This window comes from Hyperolius riggenbachi, chromosome 6 (assembly GCF_040937935.1).
Source record: "Hyperolius riggenbachi isolate aHypRig1 chromosome 6, aHypRig1.pri, whole genome shotgun sequence".
NCBI lineage: Eukaryota > Metazoa > Chordata > Amphibia > Anura > Hyperoliidae > Hyperolius > Hyperolius riggenbachi.
This window is the reverse complement of record NC_090651.1, coordinates 302,195,075-302,209,181: the sequence shown is the minus strand read 5'-3', so window position 1 is coordinate 302,209,181 and position 14,107 is coordinate 302,195,075. Positions and strand designations below refer to the sequence as shown.

At 46.4% G+C, this 14,107-nt stretch overlaps 1 protein-coding gene across 2 annotated transcripts in view; it reads right to left on the bottom strand.

Moving 5' to 3' along the window:
* Positions 1-12,302, bottom strand: part of CDC42EP5 (CDC42 effector protein 5) — a 50,929-nt gene extending 38,627 nt beyond the window's left edge. Inside the window, exons 1-2 of one of the 2 annotated variants that reach the window (XM_068241211.1) lie at positions 12,173-12,302; positions 10,904-11,248 (exon numbers count right to left, since the gene is read on the bottom strand). The gene's annotated coding sequence lies outside the window, so the exon portion shown is untranslated. Of the gene's footprint in view, positions 1-10,903; positions 11,249-11,943; positions 12,132-12,172 lie in introns of those variants that run through there. The other variant, XM_068241212.1, reaches the window with a different exon arrangement.
* Positions 12,303-14,107: the final 1,805 nt, after the last annotated feature.

Genomic DNA, 14,107 nt, shown 5'->3' with positions numbered 1-14,107 from the left:
ATTCTAGAATTTCTTTAAAGGTTATTATGCTGTTGTGTATCTTTTAGAGCAGAGAGGAAGTTCTGAGTTCAGGTCTTTTTTAAGACTTGCAAGCCAGTGCTGAATGGGAATGAATAAATTCCTGATTGGTAATGTCCACTCTCACCAGTGAGGCAGGGGTCACACTTGTCTTTCAGTTTTCTACACTTTGCAGAAAACTGAAAGACAAGTGTGACCCCTGCCTTAAAGCAGCTAATGTAATTTATAGAGAAAACTGACCAATTGCGCAAGATGTCAGTTTTTTTTGTGCGTGCGAATTCGGCATTAAATTGTGACCTTGCTAATTGATTAACATGAGTTCTCAGTTGAAGTCAGCTTTTCTGTGCAGAAAACGCGTTCGAAAGCCGATAAGTGTGACCCCTGCCTGAAGGTTAGTTACACCACTCACAGCAATGGTTCCCATGGAGGGGGATCAGCATTCATTTGATTACTGTAAGTGGAGGAATAATGACAGTAAACACAAGCTTGGTTCTCATGTTCTGCTGTAAATGAAACGTAACAAACCAGATGGCAGATATTTCACCACAGCATCTCTGAGAACATTACACCGCTTTCAAGTTCCACAAGATCTCTGTGGCCCCCAGACTATTACCCTGGAACGCATCCTGTGAGCAATAACTCAGGCTGAGCTGTTTACACCATGCGCTCTGACAGTCGGGTTATATATGGGATCTGTTTATTAGAATGGAAAGCCGATGCAGGAGCACACCACCAGGTGACACGCACGCCTGCCTATGGCGCATATAACCCAGGCCAGACCATGCACCAGTCATCATGAAATCATTTATACAAGTATGCTTCCCACGCAGCTGCCAAATAAAAGTGCATCAAAATTTACACGGGATCGTTTACCAGCCAGCGAGTCCCACTAAAAAGCTGGGCCAATGAGCAATAGTAAGACACACATAAATCCAATAGTGACATACTCACTGTGAAATGAAGGTAAAGCAATATAAGGACGATTAAACTCACATGTTTCCATTTTGCTGGATGCATCAAAGTGACTCCGTAAACTTGATTACTTCATTCCTGCTGGCAGCCGATAACTACAGCCTAAGCCGACAATCAGGCGTGTGTACGGCAGCCCCCAACTCAAATCCAGCGCAGGAGATTTAGGCACAGCCTGCGCCACCGTAGACGGTAATAGGAATTACGGCTATAGTGGTGCACCGTGAGTAGCTTCCAGAGCTGTGGAGTTGGAGTCGGAGTCGAGGAGTCTGAGCAATTTTGGGTACCTGGAGTCGGTGGTTTCATAAACTGAGGAGTCAAAGTATTTTTGTACCGACTCCACAGCCCTGTTAACTTCTGCGCCATCAGAAGATGGAGCTGAAGTTACTGGCAGTCGAATCACATCATTCCCTGCCATCCACATGGACGTGGAGGGGGAATAGTAATTAACGCCGCCGGGACTTGTGCAGGAGCAGGATAAGCCATACCGGCTGTATCCTGCGCCCAAGTCTCCTGGAGGCGATTTCACTCACACGAGGATCAGGTCCCAATCCCAGACGTGTGACACACATCACAGGCGTGTACACACTTATACATCATTTGACTTGGCAGAGGACCGACCATCCGATAAATATAATCGAATGAAAATCAGTGCCACCAAGAGCATGCCCGACAGATGATGTGACCAATTTCAGCCTGATGGGGGTGGGAGGGGGGGGGGGGGGCAGCAAGGCAGTGGGGCAGCATCACAAGGCGTATTCCCAAAAGATTTCATGGTAAAAAGCAATTAGAAATCGGCCTGAGGTTTATGGCGGCCAACAGATCACTCTTCCGATCAGATAGATATCTGTCTCGTGTTCGATCGGCTGCCAAAATTGCTATATGTATGGATAGAGAAAGATAAAACTTATGAAATAGAAAAAAAAAAAAATAGGTAAGTTCTGTGAATCAATTCCGATATGCACTTGGTCAACTTCAAGTAGACGCCATGTGAAGTTTCAGTATAGGATGGATTGTCCTCCTGGCTCAGCTATGCAGTGGCCTCATGTGAAGTCTGTATGCTCGCTGTTGGTGGTCAGGCATGAAGGCACCATAAATAGTACATATTTTGCACATATTTGGGCTGTTGACATTTCAAACACTATATATACACAGCATTGGCTCAATTAAGTCTTTAAATCTGTATATATCAGCACAAATCGTGGAAAAAGGAAAAGTACTACTCAATTTCTGGGCTCCACATCAAAGCCAACCTTCTGTTAATTTGCTCTATCAGTTACCATTTTTGGTGTTCTGCATAACTGGAACAAAGGCATTAAGAAAACAAAGAAGGCAGCTTGATATCAATGCTAAAGTCCAAACCAAACAATTGTTTAGAGATTAGGATCCCCCCCCCCCCATCCAGTGCTAAATCACTTGTCAGCATTACATACATAGAACACTTATCTAGTGCACTTTACATAAGCATATAGGTCAAATGTTCATCCACAGCTATACATAAGGTTAAAGCTGCGCAGGCGCACAGACACACAGACAGCTGGGGGGGGGGGGGGGGTTGTCTCAGCTGTACCGGTATCCCCGAGGTAGTTTAAAGACCTAGCATACTGGATCTTCAAAAACCAGCGACCCCATTAGTGCATTCTTTCCCTCCTTATCTTGCCCACAGGAAGCTACTCCCATCATACACTGCTCTGTTGTCCCTCCTCCACTTTTCATAGCAACAGCTTGTGTCGCTTTGCTATAGGTCTGTACAGAGCTTGTATCCTCCAGTGACTGGCATCACTGATGGTAACAGCATACATATTTGCAGTTATAAAGGTGCCTACACAATGAGTGTCACCCACTGAGGCCAGATCCCTACCAGCAACAGTAAAGGCCAATGATGCAGTCTGACGAAGACCGGAATCCAATCAATCGGGCGACATCTCGGCCGAGGCCGTACAGACGCATAGCTAGCCTGCAGGCTAACAATGCATTCTTATTGCAATTCAAGGAGGAAGGCGGCCAACTAAATGGCGTGGACATGACATCATGTGATGGGTGGAGCAAGTGAAACGAACAAAGCTAGAATTAAATCGCCAGTCAGGTGGCGGTCGGACCTGCTATACACAGCCAACTTTAATCTAACGTGTACAGGACAAAATTGTGAGTGTACTTAGCCTTCAGGCCTAAATCAACTGATACCCAACATTATAAGGACTGCCGATAGACGTAACTAGCACCTAATTTTTTAATTGCCAGCATCACCTTGGTGCTGTTTTTGGAGATTCTTATGAAATAAAAAGACTGGAGCTGCAATGGCGATTTAGCAATTATATCAGTACAATGCAGAGCGGGTCATTCTCTGACCTCTCACATATAGAGCCAAACACGTCAGTGCTCTCCTTGTTCCAGCAGATGGCTGGAAGTGCACAAATAATACAGCCCAGGCACAGAAGATATTACATGTATGTGTATGGAGCAAAAGGAAAAGTAACTACAGCCTGCAGGAAACAGAATATTTTTCCTAAAAAAAGAGCTGCTAAAGGAAATCAGTTGAACTACATGATGAAACATTATTTACATTTGGTTCACACTGCAAACTCTCTGCTTGGTCATCACAAGTTTAGCAAGTATAAAATTAGATCTCTGACTTGACTGGGAGATTTTTTCCTTAGGTCTTGTCCCTGCAGTGCTGACAGAGGCCTCTGAGCAGCTTCATTGTGCGCTTCCGAAAGTACCTCCCTAAAAACTGAATGAAATAAAAGTCTCCATTTCAAAAGCTTTGTGTGAAAAGCATTTCAAGGCGACCATCAGTCAGATGAGGACACCCCAAGGGCAGATATCACAGCTTGGACTTTGAAACAAAACATCCACTTTCATCAGCCACTGCTACATGTCTACCCTGCTCTTCCAATGCGGATATTCCAAGCAGCCTCAATCCTTTTTCTAATTGGCTGAATGCTTGGATGCTTCCAGGATCTAATACTGAAGGCTCTGGATGCTATAGCTGGCTATACATTTATAGAGTGTGACTCAATGTGGCAAAACAATCAAAAAATACATTTGCCTTCTTAGGACAGAAGGGATTTGTGATTTTTCAGGGTGGAGTGAGCATATGAGGTGTCCCCACAATGCATCACTGCTGATCATGCAAACTGCCCCTTTGTTTTTGGTCCTTTTTAGCCCCTTAAACACTCTTTCACCGTGTTCAGGGCAATCCGTAATAACACTGATCTAAAACAGATTCCGATACACTATCCGGCAACCACATGGGCCGCGTGTATGTGGATAGCAGATAGAGCCAGTGGTGGTCACCAATAGAAAGTATATTGCACGGGGCGTGGGGAGAAATGGGGTTTTATTACGGGGACATTTTCCACTAAGGGGGACAGTGTGTGTGCGTGGGGGGGGGGGGGGGGCTCCAGTGAGGCTGCGTCACAAGGCCGATTCCCAAGAGATTTCATGCTGAAATCAATCAGGAAGCGCCTGCGGTGTATGAGCATGCAACAGATTTCTCTCCAATCAGATATCTGTCTCTTGGTCGATCTACCCATACAGTATATCATCTGATGTATGGCCACTTTAAAAAGCAACTCAGAGCTGACAAAGGATTTTCTACATACCTGGGGCTTCCTCCAACCCCATCCGCTCCGATCGCTCCCACCCCGCAGCTTCGGGAACCGGGTGCCGTCACTTCTGCCAGTCAGAGCCAGTCTAATGTAAGTGAAGTGCGCAGTTTGCGTATCTCTCCAGCAGCTACCGGAGAGATACGTAGAGGGCGCACTTCTCCTGCAGAACTGGCTGCGACTGACGTCAGTGATGGGACCCGGTTCCTGAAGCTGTGGGCAGTGGAGGACGGCAGCGTGGGAGCGATCTGAATGGATGGGGCTGGAGGAAGCCCCAGGTATGTATAAAATATTTTTAATTTGTCATCTCTGGAACACTTTAAAGTTATTCAATAGATTTCCTGCTGAAATCTATTAAAAAAATATATGCTTAGTATGAGGAAGGATTTGATTCCTCTCGGATTACATTTGATCAGAGATTGATCTGATTATCTAATCCAGGGGCTATCTGATCACTGACACACACATCTCTACCCCTCATTTCCCATCAACTGATATCAATTGGTAGTCTCCTTCCTCCCCATAGCACAGGATCTGCTGAGGATGTATGCCAGGGATTGCTGTAGCACTTTCCCCAAAGATCAGGAAGCAAGCCTCATTCTCCAGCCCCTAAAGGGGAGATCCTAAAACATACTCCATGTGAGACAATATAAAAAGCTTCCAGCTATTCTGGTAACGCCACATGCTAATTAAGCACAATAGGCCACAAGTTACACAGGCCATTGATCCTGATTCTATTACAGTCCTAATCAGCATCTGCAATTCCTGACACCATACAACAGGCCCACTTCCTGTGCTAATGATCTCCCAGCCTGCCTCCCTGCACTGGGCCCCAGCAGACTCCACAAGTCAGGAAGCCCCTTGGCTGTGTCACTGAGCTGCTCACGTGGTCCAATAATTAAGCCCAGCTTTATAGCAAGTCTGAGTACACAAGTGCTAGGGCTATAGTGCTCTTGTGATATAAACAGTGTGTGCCAGCTGGACTGTCTGCGTTCTCTGAAGCAAAGGGGTGTGCTTCTATGAAACACTGGAAGCAATGGCTGCTTGTCAGACACTCCTGGTGCCATTCATCTAAAGGCATTGATGCATGTGATTGTGTGCATTGAGCCATTTGGCTGTATACATCCTTTAGGATAGGGTGTCTATAGTAGGGAGTCTGGGAACGTGCTCAGCAATCACTAGGAATGGCTGTCAGCTGCAATCTCTTCAAACAGGCAAATTCTGCTTCAACCAGTACCAAAATTTGCTACAGCCAAAAATCACATTTGTAACAGGCCAATCCAATCAGGGAACTGCTAATCAACTGGCCGCTGATTAATGAATTGATTAAGGGTGGACTCCTGTGGAAGTCAATGCAAGCCACTCCTGCTTACCAGGAGAGACTGTGTCAAGGATTTGTTCACTACTAAAGTGGACCTGAACTCTTGCACAGGACAGAAGGAAACCAGAGAGAACTGCACCGTGTGTATTTAGAGGTTTTAGCCTGTCTAATCCCTCACTCAGAGAAAGCACAACTGTGATTTGATATATTGGCTGTGTTAAGGCCCGTACACACGCCGGACTGGAGGCAACGACGGGTCCGTCGTCACCCTTCCGCTGGGTGGGCGTTCCAACGACAGTCCGGCGTGTGTACGCACTGTCGGCGGACTGATACGGCTGCTTCTGAGCGATCCGCCCGGCGGATCGCTCAGAAACAGCCGTATCAGTCTGCTGACAGTGCGTACACACGCTGGAATGTCGTTGGAACGCCCACCCAGCGGGAGGTGACGACGGACCCGTCGTTGCCTCCAGTCCGGCGTGTGTACGGACCTTTAGCTGTCTGCCTGGCAGAGCAGCTAATTTGTAAACACATGATATTAACCCTATACCTGCTTCCCCAAAAACAGGAAGTGGACACTGCAGATTTATTGCAGGATTTGTATCAGATGTAACAGAGAAATGTTTTGGTTTTTTTTGGCCACTTTCACACTGGTGCGGTGCGTTGCAGCAATTTACCGCACTGCTACCGCAGGGCAAGGAAAGTCTATGGGAGCTTTCATATTACCTGCGGTGCCCCAGAAGTGCTCAATCTGACTCGCTTCCAAAACTACGTTAGCATGTATATCTGCGTTGACGTGCGGCAGATCGGAAGTCATGTAAGTTGATGGTGACGCAGGGATTTGAAAAATGTCAGCCATAGGATCATTCAGTCACTGCTCCACCTATGTCCTTTAGGTACTGCATCACTGACTAATCATGCAGCACCCCATACTTCAGAGCTGGGAAGGAAGTATGTAAGGACCTTCTCAGGGTTGGGGATGTAGTAGGCACCAGTCTGAATGAACAGAAACATTACATATGATACTTCCAACTTCCTTTAATACAAACCCAAGGTGAGAGGGATATGTAAGCTGCCAGATTTAATTTCTTTTAAAGAATGCCAGTTTCCTGGCAGCCCTGCTGAGTTTCCTGATCAGTAGTGTCTGACTCAGACACCTGAAACAAGCATGCAGCTAACCTTGTCAATAACACCTCCATGCATGCTCAATAAATGAGAACTTCCTGTCTACAGTGTTATTTGGAGTAAAAAAGAACACCGCTAGACTTATGCAATAATGCAGAGCACACTCCCAAGTCACATCTCAATACTAAGACTTCAGCAATGTGTACTTTCCACATTTTTACTGTGTAAACCCATTGATGATTAATGGCTTTTTTAAAGTCTGCAAATAGTCGATCACATTTTACAACCTTACCCTTCCCATATATGGGCAAACATCAAGACGGCATTCGGGCTGACATGGGTCGATTGTATAGATTGAGTAACATGGAAAATCTCTGGCCAACAGTTTACTGGGTGGCAGTAATGGTGTGTGATACCAGGACAAGCTACGAACTTGAAGGAAGCCCTGGCTGCTGTCCCCCCAAATCTTGAAGTGGCCCCCAGGTGTCCATGCATTAAAATCCCTCACCTGTCCGGTCACCACAAGTGTTCAGCTGCTCCTGCTTCCTCCAATTGCATCCTACGTGGCTGCCAGGTATAGCACTGGCATGTGTGTGACATCACACACATGCCACGTGCTAGTCACGTAAGCCACGTGGGACATGAATGGGGAAGAGGAAGCAGCTGGAGACTTGTGGCTGGACAGGTGAGAGATTTTAATGCACAGGGGGACATTAACATTTGGGGGGACAGTGGCAGGGGTCCACAGATGTTGATCAGGAATTGGCCTGCAGTGTATGGGCAGCCAACATATCTCTCTCTGATCAGATTCATTTAGAAAGAGGATACCACAAAAGAAAAATCCCTGCGCTGCCTTTGGTCGATGGTGGAGAAGCGTGGATGGGTGCTGCTCCGGAAGCTGGGCGGTGCCAGCAATTCTGACAGAAAAACAAAAGAAAACAGGAGTGCACCGCTGGTGCAATAACTTTACTTCAATAAGACACTCTGATAAAAAGTTTCGGTACTTATCCGTTAGCTGGGCGCATCCGGCAGGTGGCGCTGTTGTTGCTAATTTCACGTAACAAAACTGTGAATGAAAACGCCGCGGGTGGCGCTAATTGCATTCATAGTGAAGATAACAATAGGTGTATTAAAAAGGTGATTTAATTAAATGGGAAATAAGCTGGCGGCAATGTAACAGATCAAGCCGCCGGCTTCGAGTCTCGCTCTCCTCCCCCCTTGCCCTCTCTCGTATACATCACTGGCAGCCCTGGGAGGGGGGGGGGGCCGTGTCCCCCCAGAGTCGTTCGTCGCAATAAAACAGGCATGATTGCCTGCCGCGACGAACGACTCTGCGGGGACACGCATGGCCCCCCCAGGACTCTATACGAGAGAGGGCAAGGGGGAGAAGAGCGAGACACGAAGCCGGCGGCTTGATCTGTTACATTGCCGCCGGCTTATTTCTCATTTAATTAAATCACTTTTTAATACACCTATTGTTATCTTCACTATGAATGCAATTAGCGCCACCCGCGGCGTTTTCATTCACAGTTTTGTTATGTGAAAATAGCATTGAAATTAGCAACAACAGCGCCACCTGCCGGATGCGCCCGGCTAACGGATAAGTACCAAAGTTTCACTTACAGTGTGTAAGATACAATTGCGCCTGTCAGGCCCGCCGGCTATCCTCTTCTGTGCCCTGCACTTGGCCAGAGTGGCGGATTGCGATGAAACTAGCGTGGGAGTCGAAGGCGGTGGGCGGAGCCAGGACGTGGGGATGTCGTCTGGCGTCAGACGGCATCCTCGCATCCTGGCTCCGCCCACCGCTTCCCACGCCAGTTCCATCGCACCCTGCCGCTCTGGCCAAGCGCGGGGCACAGTAGAGGATAGCCGGCAGGCCTGACAGGCGCAATTGTCTTATTGAAGTAAAGTTATTGCACCAGCGGTGCGCTCCTGTTTTCATTTAGAAAGAGATCTGTCTTGGGGTTGATCTGCCCATACATAGGGTCACTTAACAGATCACATCATCCTAAAACACCGTCTGCTGTGTGTTTCAGGATAAGATTTCATAGCAACTGCCCATGCCATGAGTGCCCACAGCATGCATTATGTGATTTCCGCATTACAGCCCAGGCATCATGTAACGCACACAGCTGACCCTAGGGGTTACGTCACACTATGGGAAAGGCAGTTTAGGCCCATTACACAGATAGGGTAAAACTGTACAATCATAGTAAAAAGCATGTGGCCAACTTTAGAAATGTTCTATTCCTTATGTAGTTTTATCATGTGACTTTACCTGAAGCCTTGGCTCAAAACATCTGGGAGGACTAGTTACTATTACTGGATGCCAACCAAGCACCTGCTGAACGCAACGTGTCTATCCGCTGTTTGGCGGACACATTCTAAATCAGACATCCATATAAAAAACTTTAATCTTTCCTTAGAAGTCGGGGAACAGTCATTCCGGCAGGAACTAGCCTCCTATCCTAAGGGCTCCTCAACTTTCAGTAGGTCCATAAACACGAATGTAAATAACAGTAAAATTAGCAGTACTTTTTGGCAGGAGTGGTGTACCTGCAGGGTCTTCGCTTCGGTAGACTCTGTCTATGACAGTGATGGCTAACCTTGGCACTCCAGCTGTGGTGGAACTACAAGTCCCACGAGGCAGTGCAATACTCTGACAGCTCTAAGCATAACTCGGGGAGGCAGAGGCATGATGGGATTTGTAATTTTGTCACAGCTGGAGTGCCAAGGTTAGCCATCACTGGTCTATGACTTGTGTAGTGTAATCAGGTGAGGTACAGTGGTGTTAAGGTGGCCATACATCTAGCTATGATAGGCAGATTCCACCAAGAGATAAATCTCTCCCTGATGAAATCTAAACGGAGAGATCTGTTGGCTGGCCATACACAGCAGACCGATTCTCAATAGATTTCAGCATGAAAACGTTTGGGAATTAGCCTAGTGACGCCGCCTCTGTCCCCCGATGCCCGCACGTGGATATTTTACCTGTCAGTGTCCGCAGCAGGCTTCATTGCCTCATATACATGTGCCTGATGTGGCTGCGTGTGATGTCACACACACTCCCGCGTTATGCCGGAAACCACGTGGGGCATGAGTATGTAAAGCAATGCATAGACCGAGCCAGTGGTGGACACTGGCAAGTATTCATGTATGGGCACAGGAGGGGGACAGGGGGGAAGCACCAGGGGTTCCATTACGTTCATGGCTTGTCCTGATATCGAACGCCATTACCATCACACACATCGGCCCTACATCTTGCAGGGTGTCTGATCGATACATGCAACCAATTTCAGCCTGAAATTGGTTGCATATGCAATCGGGCATGCTCTTGGCGGCACCAATTTTCATCCGATTCAATAAAAATTGAATCAGATGGTCGATCGGCCACCAAGTCACCTGATGTATTGCCAACTTTACACCATAAACACGGATACATAGATGATCTCAGTATTCCCGCTTATGTCTACCGCGAGGCACTAACAATAAGCAAACAGCATGTGGCTGCCTTTAACCCACACTTTCACGTCCGATAACTGCAGTTGTATCAAGTTTTTTAACCCGTCCGATCATCTGCCCCAGGAGCTGTCATCCGATGTCAACTATTCCACCCCGTGAGATCCTTAGCCAAATCCGATCAAATTAAGCAACTTATCTCATGTCCACTGCGCCTTTTGCCAGGGACAAATCTCCTATGAGTAGATTTTCACTGCAAACAAAGCCATCTGGAGTCTGTAACTGTCATCGCAGCAAAAAGGCTATGCCGCCTTCAGAAAACTAAAGCAGCTAGTTTGGAAAAGTGACAAAGCTATAAACAATGAAACTATCGTCAGACCATTATACAGGCTCGAAAGTAACTCACCTCACTGGACTAATTTCAATTAAAACGCCAGCTGTTCTTTTGTATCCAAAACTGGTACGTTACTTTTGTAATCCAAGGTCCACAGAGCTTGGCTGAGGGGCAGCAGATGACAGGGGTTGTAGGTGTCTTATCTCCTAATTCTTTTCACTTCAGGGGGTTTTCAGATCCACTCAGGCAGAGGGTTTTATCCAAAAGCTCCTCCAGTCCTATTCTTCAGTTCAGTGGGTGTTGTATGTCAAACAGCAGAGACGCCTTGTGTGCCTCTTCCTCCTCCTGTTCTTGGCTTGTATGTCAGTCTGGGCGGGAGGGGGGCTTCAAAGAAGACTCTCTTCAAATCTGCTTGGACTATCAAATAAAACAATGCTTGCTCAGCAATCCAATCAAAAAGACCATACCATCAAAATCTGCAGCAGATGAAGGGCCTGGTACACACATGCAATATTCACGTCAGATCCTACCCCCAATCAGGAAAATGATAGGACTAAAAATACACAACCTACCAATTGCATGCAACTGATTCCAGCTCAAAAATCAATCTCTTTGTCTCCTGGAAGCAGTTTGGACAGGCTGGAGATAGATCGAAATACTGGCCATTGTTCCATGCTTATGTCCTTTCGATCTATATCCAATAGGATGTATGATCGGAATTTTAGAAATTCAGATACGTGTGTAAGCTAGCTGGAGATCGATCAATATAATGGCTATTATTCCATGCTTATGTCTTTTTGATTGATATCCAATCAGAAATCTTATTGGAATTAAAAAAAAAAAAAATATGGATACATGTGTAAGCTAGCTTTCATCTATATCTGATCTCTGCCAGATCGGAAAATGAATTTGATCACTCGCTCAAATAGGATCTAAAGTGAAAATTGCATGACATGCGGCAGGCTTAAAAGCAAAGAGTGCATGGATTAACCCCCTCCCTACCCCCAAACTATCACAACTATAGCAATAAGCACTAGGCTATAACTGCACTCAAAAAAATAATACATTTAATTAATTTCAAAGTTTCCAGATATAAAATAAATTGTACCTACTGGTTTTCAGCTAGGCTATGCTTCTCTGGGAGCATAATAAACGCAAATTAGTTGATCACACACAACAAATCAGATGCTAAAAAGCCAAGCAATCGTCAGCGTCCAGTGAAATGCTATCCCAGGGACCCATGCCAGGTCTGGATCCTTCACACAGGAGTATAGGGGGCTGCCTTTCACAAGCCCTGGGTTGGTTTCCAACAAAGCCCACGTGATGTAGCTGCTGGCTTACCTGGCATTAACTAGGGATCACAGTCCATCCTGCTGCCCTCTAATCTCTAGCTTCTTATTGGAACAGCCTAGCACTGCTGCTGCACCGCCACCAGGGACGTATGGAAGTCTATGCAGCACAGTATGCATGGAAGTTGCTAAACTCCGCGAGCCCCGCCCCCTTCCTGCTCCGGACACTGTAGAGTTAGGGGAGGATGACGTCACGCATCAGGAAAGTTTCCCATATCTGCAGTAAGCTGGCCCCGGGACGCTGGCTGGGCTGACAAACAAATGACTGTTTAGAGTTTTACACGGTGGAGCATAGTGTGCAAGGCAAAATATGTGTGTAAATTCAGAGGGGTAGAATGAAGAGCTGTGTAGAGGAAGCCATAGGCATTCGGAGCTGAGCTCGCCGACCCTTGCCCTTCAGACCATTGTTGGAATTTCCTGAAACTGTTCCTGGTGTAATTTCTTCCAGATTGAGAGATCTGCATTGTGATTCATGCCTTGGGCTTGTTGGAAGCAGCCAAGGAAGACTTTCTGTGCTGTGTAGAAATTCTGTCTGGGTAGAAAGCTCCATTTTGTAAATTGAAAATAAATACACGTTTTAGATGTAACATAGTTATGAATTATTTATACCACACCATTGTTAGGTAGTGATGTAGGGACTAAAGGGGCCCATACACTGGTCGATTTCAGCCATCGATCGACGCCGATTCGACTGCTCTGATTGAATCGGCTAGAAATCGATGCAGCAGAGAGCATGATCGATCGGCCGACTGATCAATTTACGGTCGATTTCTATGAAGTATTGACTCGGGGCTGAATAATTATGCACACCCCACTTTGCATTTTTTTATTTTTTTTTTAATGTTTGGAATGATGTATGATTTTCGTTCCACTTCTCACGTGTACACCACTTTATTGGTCTTTCATGTGGAATTCCAATAAAATTGATTCATGTTGGTGGCAGTAATGTGGAAAACGTCAAGGGGGCCGAATACTTTTGCAAACCACTGTAGATTCCTGTCAGATTTGACCTGACAGGTATCTATCTGATGGTCGAATCTGCTGCAAATCTATAAGTGTAGAGCACCCTAAACCTATGCACACATGTCAGAAAATGTCATTTAAAATGACGACTGACTGATATTGGGCAATCATTGGTATTTAAACTGTAACCAAATGTTGGTAAATGACAATGTTGAGTGACTAATATCGGGTATTCTGACCGACCCAGCTGACAGATCAATCCCGACAACTACAGGACAGAGATCGTGATGTAGTCAACTTCAATTTCATTGGCTCCTGACCCACTCTGAGCCAATCACAATCCCCATCCGCACGCATCGCTCCCACGCCGCCATCCTCAGTCTTCTCCCTCTTCTGCAACGGGTCACGTTAGTTCGGCCAGTCACGGCTAGTCTGAGCGAGCTCAGTGCGATCCCCCGCAGAAGAATAGTACTGTGCCTGCGCAGTACTATTCTCTGCCGTAGAGAGCACACTGTGCTTGTGTCAAACTGGCTTCAACTGGCCGAACTAACAGGACCCAGTGCAGACAAGGGAGAAGGGAGGCAGACAAGGCTTTTGGGAGGCAGGTCCACCACTTCCTCCGAGCACTTTTAAAGATTTTACAAAACTTTTATTCTGCTGGCGCCTCTGTTTCGCATTCAACAGACAAGGGAGAAGGACTCTGAACTTATCAGAAACATTTGCCTATAGATGATTATGCAGTGCGATCACCTGGGTGCCCAAATTGACCAATATCACCAGTCCCACTGCTGACTGGGAACATGCTGGTATGTTCAGGAGGCAGGAAGCTGAAAGTCAGTATGGGTTGGGGAAGGTATTGCTTGGTTTTGGAGGACTGTTGAAGAATCCCTGCATGAATTAAATAAATGTTTCTTCCAAGTCACTGTATATCAGATTTTGCAATGTTTTAGTGTAGTGGTAAACA